An 11,320-nucleotide genomic window follows, 5' to 3' on the forward strand; every position below is an offset into this window, starting at 1 on the left:
GGGCAATTTCTTAGTATTGAATAGGACCTCAGTTATATTAGAGCGCTATCCAAATTGATTGGAACGGAAAGGGTAAGAAAAGCAGTAATGTTCATTAAAATTGGAAAGATCAGCTGGAATACACTGTGAAGGGATTTAAATATCTAAAAGAGAAATTTTATTTTATCCAAAAGAAATAAAGAGCTATTGAAGATTCTGGAGCAAAAGACTAACAGTATTTGTAAAATGAGGAGTAGGAAAGGATAGACTTAGACTTCTGAGGTTTCTTGTAACTCTAAATCTGTAGTCCTATGAATGAGCTTAAACTTTTACAAAAGTGATGTAACTTAAGAGATAGAGATACACCACTGATAAGACTATGGTATCTCTCAAAATCTTATTCTGCCTATCTAAATGTGATTAATGAGAGATATGGGAACATATGAATATGAATACAAACAGAAGAATGCAAGGAATACAGAAAAAAAGAAAGCCAAGGAATCAGAACTCATTAGTATTCACCTAGGACTATCCAGGATGGATAATGCCCTGACTGATCAATACAAGGCTTCCTATTAGCTTAGTGGCATATCATGAGTAGAAATGGTGTCTCCCAGGGGTTAGAACTTCAAAGGACAACCAATCCATAACGGTGTGTTTATGTAGCTAAACAATCTCTTTGCTTCCTCTTCTTGGGTCTCTTATTTCTCTTTTAACTTCAACCATCTGAATTATTTGAGATCCGAATTTCCTTTAGGTACAGTGCAGTTTAAAACATTTAAGTGCAATCAAGATGGTTTGAAGTATAGCCTTTTTTAATATGTTAGGACAAGATTTGAGTCAATGTGCTTTCTGTAAACTTAATAATTTCAGTCAATTAGGACATTCAAGGGTGATTTAGTAGGCAAAAATAATACACTGTCATAGAAACGGAATCTCCCTGAATGATAGAAAAACAGTACCTGAAATTTCCTCTATAATCTATTATAATATGCATTAATTGAGTACTGCCTCCACTTTATAAAAGTGAATGGTCTAATATTTCTCTCTTTCCTCTCAATTAAGACTCAAATGAGGGACTTAGAAGGATTGATGTGTCTCCTATTCTTCATCAAGGTTGTAGACTATTAAAGCTTGTAGACTTTGAGATTCAAGATCAGCAGATCAAAGTTTCTGATCTGGAAGCAACCTTAGAGATCCTCTGGTCCAATCTGCATTTTATGGTTGAAGACATTGGGACATGGAGAAGACCAGTGGCAATTGGTGGCACAGCATTTTGGTTAGTGGCAGATTCAGTACTGGAACCTGGCTCCCTAGTTTTGGGTCTACTCTACCATGGTGTGATCTGCTAAGTCCGAAGGCAGCAGGGGAATCTAAAGTCAAATTGGCTTTGATCACATGGGCCTCCTGAGAGTCGGCCTCCAGGACAAACTTATCTAGTGGATGTGTAAAGTACCATCTGCTGGTTTGACATTTCAGGTATCCAAATGCTATCAGCAATAGCCTTGGGAGTTAGCAGGGAAGTCTCTCAGAAAATCTATGTGAGGATGAGACAGATGCTTCCTCTACCCAGGGACCAAGAAGCTGAGCAAAAGTCATCTCCCTTAGCAGCTGTTCTCTACCTAACTGATGTCCTTCATCATGCTGACCTCAACAGTATTCAATTGGCTTCTTGTTTTATTTTGAATAGGTTGGAACATATGGTAAGGGAACATGTTTATTGGTGACTTTTGACATTTGTTACTAGCAGTAATGCCATGGGAAAGAATGTGATTGTGGAGTCCTTGTGGACATCCCTTGGCATTGTACTCAGGTTCCCTACTCTTCCTTCTCTGCTATAATTACCCAATGAGAGAGACTCTTGGGCTTCTGATTTCTTTCTGGATTGTATAATTCTCCTCTTTTTCTCTCTGTTCTTCTTTAGGCAAGTATTTCGTTATTACCTTGGGATCAACACACAAGGTACAGAATTCTTCATTTTTTCCAAAACTTCTGGCTTGCTGTTTTTCCTCCCATTTCTATTTCTGACCTGAATCGTATTTCTGACACAAGATTTACATGCTTTACAGGCAACTTCCTACAACTTCTTGGTCTTGGTTTTCTCATCTGCAAAATTAGGGATTAAACTCAGTCTTCTAATGTCATTTGTTGCTAGAAATCTGTGATCTTACTACACTTTCCATTTTGGATTCCACATTTTAATAACTAGCATTTATATAGGACCTACTATGTGCCAAGTACTAAGAACTTTATAAATGTTAAATCATTTGATCTTCTCAAAAGCTCTGAAAGGTAGGTACTATTGCCCCCTATTTTACAGTTGAAAAAAACTGAGCCAGAGTTTAGTTGACTGACCCCAAGTCACACAACTAATAAGTCTCTAATGCTAGATTTGAATTTATCTTCTTAACTTCAAGTCCAGGATTTTACCCACTACACCAACTAGCTACACAAAAAATATCTCATTTGATGCTAAAGATGCTAACCACAATTCTGGGAGGTAGGTGCTACTATTATCCTCAATTTAAATTAAGGAAACTTAAGCAAACAGGCACTGAGAAACATTCCTAAGGTCACATAGCTAATAAGTGGCTGCAACAAATTTGAACTCAGGTCTTCTTAACTACAGGTCCAGATCTTTTTCCACTGTGCCATCTGGCTGCATTTTAAGAACAATATGGGTAAATAGGAGTATGGTCAAAACAGGAAAACTAGGATAGTGAAGGTCTGAAAATCAGGAATTATATAGGAACCAGGAATATATAGGCTGAAAAAAGGGGATCCTACTATTATCTAAATAATATAAAGAATTCTCAAAAGAAAGAATGATTAGATGTAGTCTGTGAGGTCCTAGTCAGTATCAGTGGGGTAGAATTTACAGGGAGTGAGATTTCAGCTAGCTTTAACTACTAAGAACAAGGAAGACCTAAGTTCAAATTTTGTTTCAGGTACTTGTTGCTCTTTAGCAACATGCTTAACTTTTTTGGAAAAAAAATATTGTATATACATATATACACACACACACACACATATATATATATATATATATATATATATTCACACATGCGTATATATGCATATGTATATGTATGTGTGAATATATATGTGTACATATATATATAATATTTTTGTCTGTATATCTATATATACATTTCCTTAAATTTTCCTTAAATAAAATTTTATTTATAGATTTCCCATATATGTGCATTTTCTTAAACATAATTTACATGTAAATTTTTAAAAATTCATTTTAAAATTTTGAGTTCCAAATACTATCCATTTTTTCTTCTACTCCCTCCTTGACAAGGCAAGGAATTTGATATGTATTATACATTTAAAATCATGCAAAACATATTTCAATATTAGCCATGATGGAAAAGAAAAAAAACATTCTTACAATGTTGCTGTTACTATGTATAATAATGCTGTTGATTTAACTGACTTTACCTTGCATGAGATCATATAAGTCTTCTGAGACTATTTTTTTTTTCTGAAACCATCCTCTTTTTCTCTCTGTTCTTCTTCAGGCAAGTATTTCATTATTACATTATTACCTTGGTATATACTGCTATATATCTGCTATAAAGGACTATAATATTCCATTATAATCATATTCCCATGGAAATATATTTAGGAGAATTGAACATATTTCCCCCATATCAGATTGATTGCTGTCTTGAGGAAGGAGGAGGTTAGTGAGGGAGGAAAAATTATTTAGAGCACAATGTTTTACAAAGCTGAATATTAAACATTTTCTTTGTATGTATTAACAAAGATAAAATACTATTAAAAATAATAACATCCCATAACATGTTCTGCCATTCCCCAATTAATGGCTGTCTCTTCTTTGCCATTACAAAAAGAACTACTATAAATATTTTCCAGATTTGTTTATTTTTATCTCTTTGGGATAGAAATTTAACAGTGATGTTGCTGAGTTAAAGGATATATGAAATTTTATAACCCTTTAAGTATAGTTCTGAGTTGTCCTCCAGAATGGCTGCACTGCTTAACTTTTTCTCAGTCTCAGTTTCCTCATCTCTAAAATCATGATAGTAATAATCATCTACTTGAAATTATTAATGTATGTCTATCTATAATTCTTTAATATCACTATTTATATTATTAATAATTATTGTATCTGGGGAAAGTATCTAAAACACATTCAGGGTAAAGAAAAATTCACCAGAGAAATGCAAAACTCATAGAGACTGCAGAGAAATACTTGAATCCTTAGTACACAGTCCTTATAGGTTCTGGAGATGAAATATCAATCACCATTATATGAGCAAGAAATGGAAAGCCTGGAACACCCAGAAGGTACTTGGAAGAGAAAGTAGAGTAAGCCAGGGATAGACAAGATGATCTAAGGTACAGCTCCAGGGCCAATTATTTTTGTTACCTCTTTTGATTGAAGGATTATAAGCACCATAATCACTCTTGATTTTGATGCTTTGTGGCAAAGCTCCATTATTCCCATCCTACTTACATTGTTAATTTCAATTCACTATTAAAAAAGAACTTTCTCATACAGCTGTTCAAAAATGAAATGGGCTGCCTCAGGATATAGTATTTTCCACATTGTCAAAAGCATTTAAGGAGAGTTCTATCTGTCTGAATGTTGTAATGAGGATTGTTGTATCAGTTGGGACATTGGACTAAATGACTTCTCAGGTCCCTTACAAATCAAAAGTTCTTTGATCTTAGGATTTCTATTTCCTCTATGTCCTGTTATTTTCTGTTCATAGTCCTGGGGGATCAGAGCAATTTATTGTGTTAATACCAAGAATATAGCATAATATATTGGATTTTTCCAACATGTGGCTACTGTACTGAACCAATAAATCCCTATCTTTTCCCTTGACTTTTTTTTAATACTTCCTTGATTGTTGCCAACAAGCTGATTATTTTCAAAGGCCAAAGTCAAATAAAATCCTGTTCACTTGTTTTTATAAATAGATAAGAACATTCCTCACCAGAGAAATTCTGCTTGTTCTTGTACTTCTCTTATCTTTGTATGCCTCTGCTTATGTGCCACAGAATGAAAAAGAAATATTGGGGGTGTTGTCCATAGCTTATTCCTTTCTACCCTTTAATTACTTTTTGAATTCTAGTGCTTCTTCTTGAATGATATTTTGTGGATCTTCCTCTCTTTCTGTTTTTCATCATATAGCACAGTGTACTTAGTAAAGATACTTAAATATTTGTTGATTTATTTTACTGCTTTTCTGACTTCTTTCCATGGTCCTTGCCATCTCCCATCCTCAATTCTTAGCAAATATTCTTCATCACTCTTCCTCTCTCGACTTTTTTCTCTTGATTCATTTCTAAATAGGAAGCAAATGCCTTTTTGTTCAGTAAGTCCTACTGTGAATGGTATTTAAAATCTTAACCCACTTTTTTTTCCTCTCAATATCTAGCTAGCTCTGCTGTTACCAAAAGAGTTGTGTACCACTGAATTATAAAAAAACTAAGAATAGTTCCCTCTGCCTTTAATTACCATTTGGTGTGAAACAAAGAACTTATTTTTCTGGACCTCATATTTACCATCTGAAAGTAAAGGAATTGATCGGATAATCTAGTGCTTAGAACAGGGACTAGCACTTAATTGGGGCTGAATAAAAGCTTGTCTCCATCCACTTACCCTTTTTGACTTGACTCTAGATAAAAGGCAGGTATATAAACCTTAGTAGTTAATAAATAATCTATTAAATGCCTTATATGTTCCCTGATGGGATAGAAGGTATTGATGAGATATGGAGTAACAAGGCTGATTGCATCTTACAAAAAAAAAGATTTCCCAAATATGAGTTTGTGCTTGGTGTCATGTCAAAGAAGTTCAAAATGTGTGCAGCTGGATAGGAAATGAAGAGATGGCATCAGAGAAATGCAAATTAAGACAACTCTGAGATACCACTAAGATACACCTGAGGTACCACTGAGATACACCTGTCAGACAAGCTATAATGACAGGGAAAGATAATGCAAAATGTTGGAGGGGATGTGGGAAAACGGAGACACTAATACATTGTTGGTGGAATTGTGAATACATCCAACCATTCTGGAGAGCAATTTGGAACTATGCTCAAAAAGTTATCAAACTGCACGTACCTTTTGATCCAGCAATGTTTCTACTGGGCTTATATCCTAAAGTAATACTAAAGAAGGGAAAGGGATCTGTATGTGCAAGAATATTTGTGGCAGCCCTCTTTGTAGTGGCCAGAAACTGGAAACTGAGTAGATGCCCATCAATTGGAGAATGACTGAATAAATTGTGGTTTATGAATATTATGGAATATTATTGTTTAGTAAGAAATGACCAACAGGATAATTTCAGAAAGGCCTAGAGAGACTTACACAAACTGATGCTGGGTGAAACGAGCAGAGCCAGGACATCATTATATACTTCAACAACAATACTATATGATGATCAATTCTGATGGACCTGGCCTTCCTCAGCAATGAGATGAACCAAATCATTTCCAATGGAGCAGTAATGAACTGAACCAGCTACACCCAGTGAAAGAACTCTGGGAATGACTAAGAACCATTACACTGAATTCCCAATCCCTATATTTTTGCCTGCCTGCCTTTTTCATTTCCTTCACATGCTAATTATACAATATTTCACTGTCTGATTCTTTTTGTACAGCAAAATAACGGTTTGGACATGTATAATTATTTTGTATTTAATTTATACTTTAACATATTTAATACGTATTGATCATCCTGCCATCTGGGGAGGGGGTGGGGGGAAGGAGGGGAAAAATTGGAACAAAAGGTTTGACAATTTTCAATGCTGTAAAATCGCCCATGTATAGAACTTCTAAATAAAAAGCTATTAAAAATAGAATAAAATAAAATAACCCTGAAAAAAAAAAAAAAGAAATGAAGATATGCCTGAGGGATTTGTGTTCAAATTTGACCTCACTTGTTAACTGTGTAAATGTGAGCAAGTAACTTAACTTCTGTCTGCTTCAGTTTTCTCAATTATAAAATAGAAATAATAAGAGCACCTACATCAGAGAGTTAGTTTGAGAATTAAGAAGGCAATATTTGTGATGTGCTTTTAGTACATATCCTGGCACATTATGAGCTTAATAAATGCTTCTCCCCTTCCTTCTGCTTTCTCTCTTCTTGATTTGACTATAGTTTAACTTAGACCTTTCTTCAAGCTCTACTATTCTATGATTCTAACTTTTTTTCCCTCTTAATCTCTAAATTCTGCTGAATTCTCCTACCACTGGCACAACCCCAATCTTTTTTTTTTTAATAAAAATAGCTTTTTATTTTTCAAAATACATGCAAAGATAGCTTTCAACATTTACCCTTGCAAAACCTTTTGTTCCACATTTTTCTCCCTCTGTTTCTACTTCCTCTCTCCTCTACACAGAAAGAATCTAATATAGGTTAAACATGCAATTCTTCTAAAAATATTTCCACATTTATCATGTAGCAAAAGAAAAATCAGATCAAAAGGGGAAAAATGAGAAAGAAAACAAAATAGGCAAACAACAACAATAACAACAAAAGATGAAAATACTATTCTTAAATCCATATTCACTCTCCATAATTCTCCCTCTGGATGCAGATGGCTAGTTCCATCACAAGTCTATTGGAATTGGCCTGCGTCACCTCATTGTTCAAGAGCCAAATCCATAACAGTTGATCATCACATAATCTTGTTGCTGTGTACAGTGTTTTCTTAGTTCTACTCAATTCAATTAGCATCAGGTCACTTAAGTCTCTCCAGGCCTTGCTGAAATCATCCTGCTGATCATTTCTTATAGAATACTAATATTCAACAACTTTCATATGCCATAATTTATTCAGCCATTCCCTAACTGATGGGCATCTACTCAACTTCTATTCCTTGCCACTACAGAATGAGATGCTACAAACATTTTTGTACATGTGAGTATTTTTCTCTTTTTTAGTATCTCTTTGGGATACAGACTCAGTAAGACACTTCTAGATCAAATCATATGCAGTTTGATAATCTTCGGGCATAGTTTCAAATTTCTCTCCAGAATAGTTGGATAAGTTTGCCACTACATCAACAATGTATTAGTGTTCCAGATTTCTCACATCCCCTCCAACATTTATCGCTATCTTTTCCTGTCATTTTAGCCAATCTGTTAGGTGTGAAATGATACCTTATAATTGTCTTAATTTGCATTTCTCTAATCAATAGTGATTTAGAACATTTTTTTCATAGGATTACAAATGACTGAAGAAAATAATTCTGAAAATTGTTTGTTCATATTCTTTGATCATTTGTCAATTAGAGAATGATTAGTATTCCTAAAATTTTGAGTCAATAGAACCTATGGATGTAAAAATTTTCTCCGCAGAGTTTTATGATTTCCTTCTAATCTTGGTTGCATTGGTTTTCTTTGTACAAAATCCTTTAAATTTCATATAATCAAAATTATCCATTTTGCATTTCATAATGTTCTTTACTTTTTCTTTGGTCAGAAACTCCTTTCTCCTACACAAATCTGAGAGGTAGACTATTCTTTGTTCTCCTAATTTGCTTATAGTACCATCCTTTATATTTAATTATATTTTACATTTTATATATAACATATATAATTTATAATTATACTATTATTATATTTATATTTAAAAACTTGTTCAATACCTACTTTCTGACAGACTATTTTCCAATTGTTCCAGCATTTGTTTTTCAAATACTAAGTTCTTACCCCAGAAGCTGGAATCTTTGGGTTTATCAAAGAGTAGATTACTATAGGATTGACTATTGTTCTTGTGGACCCTTACCTAATCCATTGCTCAACTATTCTATTTCTTAGTGCCAAATCATTTTGATGACTGCTACTTTATAATATAATTTTAGATCTGGTACAGGTAGGCCGCTTTCATTTACATTTATTTCTTTAATTCCCTTGTAATTCTTGATTTTTTATCCTTCCAGATGAATTTTGCATTTTTTCTAGTTCTATAATTTCTTGAAAATTTTATTGGTATGGCACTGAATAAATAGTTTAACTTGAGTAGAATTATCATTTTTATTATTTTAGCTCAGCCTATCCATGAACATTTAATATTCGTCCACTTGTTTAGATGTAACTTCATTTGTGCACAAAGTGTTTTGTAATTGTGCTCATACAGTTCCCGGCTTTGTCTTGGCAGGTAATATTCTATATTACCTACAGTTATTTTAAATGGAATTTCCTTTTATATCACTTTACTGCTGGATTTTGTTGCTAACCTAAAGAAATGTCAATGATTTATGCGGGTTTATTTTATATCCTGCAATTTTATTAAAGTTGTCACTTGTTTTTAATAGTATTTTAGTTGATGTTCTAGGATTTTCAAAATATATCATTATATCATCTATAAAGAGGGATAGTTTTGTTCTTCATTACCTACTCTAACTCCTTCAATTAATTTTTCTTCTTTTATTACTAATGTTAACATTTCTAATACAATAATAAATAGAAATGGTGACAAGGGACAACTTGTTTCAACCCTGATCTTATTGAGAACGGTTCCAATTCATCCCCATTACATATAATACTTGCTGATGGTTTTAGATAGAATCTACTTATTATTTTAAGGAAAATTCCATTTATTCCCATGCTCTCTATTGTTTTTAAAAAATAATGTGTGCTGTATTTTGTCAAATGCTTTTTCTGCATTTATTGATATAATTATATTATGTTAGTTTGCTTATTGATATAGTAAATTATGTAAATAGTTTTTCTAATACTGCACAAACCCTGCATTCTGATATAAATCCTACTGTGTCATAGTATAGTACCCTGGTGATGTTTCCATAATCTCTTTGCTAATATTTTATTTAAGATTTTTGCTTCTATATTCATTAGGGAAATTGGTTTATAATTTTCTTTCTTTGTTTTAGCCCTTCCTGGTTTAGGTATCAGGACCATTCATAAAAGGAATTTCATAAGACTCATTCTTCCCTTATTTTTCCAAATAGTTTTTTATATTATTGGAATTAATTGTTCTTTAAATATTTGGTAGAATTCACTTGTAAAGCCATCTGGCCCTGGAGATTTTTTCTTAGGGAATTCATTAATAGCTTGTTCAATTTATTTTTCAAAGATGAAACCATAAGGGCAGCTAAATAGCAATAGAGCACTGGTCCTGAAGTTGGAAGAATCTGAGTTCAAATCTGACCTTAGACTTTTAACACTTACTAGCTGTACCCAATAGTCTCATAAAATTAAATTTAAAAAGATGTTAAATATAATAATTAAATAAAATGGGACTATTGCCCAACAGGAGCACCCAGTGAATGTGCTGGTTCTTGGAGAATGTAAACCCACTGATCTACCAATGATCTGGTGAGCAGCCTGTCACACTTGAAGGGCGATCAAGTCTCCAATAGCATCAACAACTGGGTGATATTTGACCTGATCCAGTCCATCAATGATCCTGAGCACCCACTCATCTTGGAAGAGCTGAAGGTGGTGGATCAAGTCTGAGTAAAAGTTAATGACGAGAGTACTGTGGCTGTGGAATTTACTCCCACAATTCCTCATTGCAGGATGGCAACATTAATCAGCTTGTCCATCAAAATCAAGCTGATCTGCTCCTTGCCTAAAAGGTTTAAGATGGATATTCACATTACTCTTGGGACAGATGTCTCAGAACTCACTGTGAACAAACAGCTTGCTAACAAGGAGTGTCCTGCAGCAGCTTTGGAGAATTCCCATTTACTGGAAGTTATAACCGATGTCTGTCAGCTTGTTCCTAGCTCACTTAAGAGACACCTTCTGTAGATCCTGCAGCTCTCATCTGTCCATATATATTCTTTCTGCCTTATACACCCTCCCATTTGTCACTCACAACCCCTTGTGTGTATGAGAAAAACTGTACATGGGAAAAGCTGTGCCCACTGCAAGCCACTTGGCAAACAGTTATCTAAGTAGACACAAGGGTATTCAAGTAAATGAGTTGTGCCACTGAGAAGGACACTAGAGAAATATTTTAATATACTTTTAACTTGCACTTCATTGATACCAAAAATAGGATAGGATAGAATAGAATGGAACTAAGTAATTTATTTCCTCTTCTGTTAATCTGAGCTATCTATATTTTTATAAGTATTCTCATACATTTCACCTAGACTATCAGATTTATTGGCACACAGATGGGCAAAGCTCCTAATTATTGCTTTAATTTCCTTTCTTCATTAGTGATAAGTTCATTTTTCATTGTTGATACTAGTAATTTGGTTTTCTTCTTTCCTTTTTCTAATCAAATTAACTAAGGATTTATCTATTTTGTTTTCTTTTCATAAAACCAACTCTTAGTTTTATCAATTACTTCAATAGTTTTCTTATGTTCT

General features: G+C 33.7%; 1 pseudogene; it reads left to right on the top strand.

Moving 5' to 3' along the window:
- The first annotated feature begins 6,705 nt into the window (after positions 1-6,705).
- LOC116422601 lies at positions 6,706-10,751 on the top strand (annotated as a pseudogene).
- The last annotated feature ends 569 nt before the right edge of the window (positions 10,752-11,320 follow it).

Source organism: Sarcophilus harrisii, chromosome 3 (genome assembly GCF_902635505.1).
Source record: "Sarcophilus harrisii chromosome 3, mSarHar1.11, whole genome shotgun sequence".
Lineage (NCBI taxonomy): Eukaryota > Metazoa > Chordata > Mammalia > Dasyuromorphia > Dasyuridae > Sarcophilus > Sarcophilus harrisii.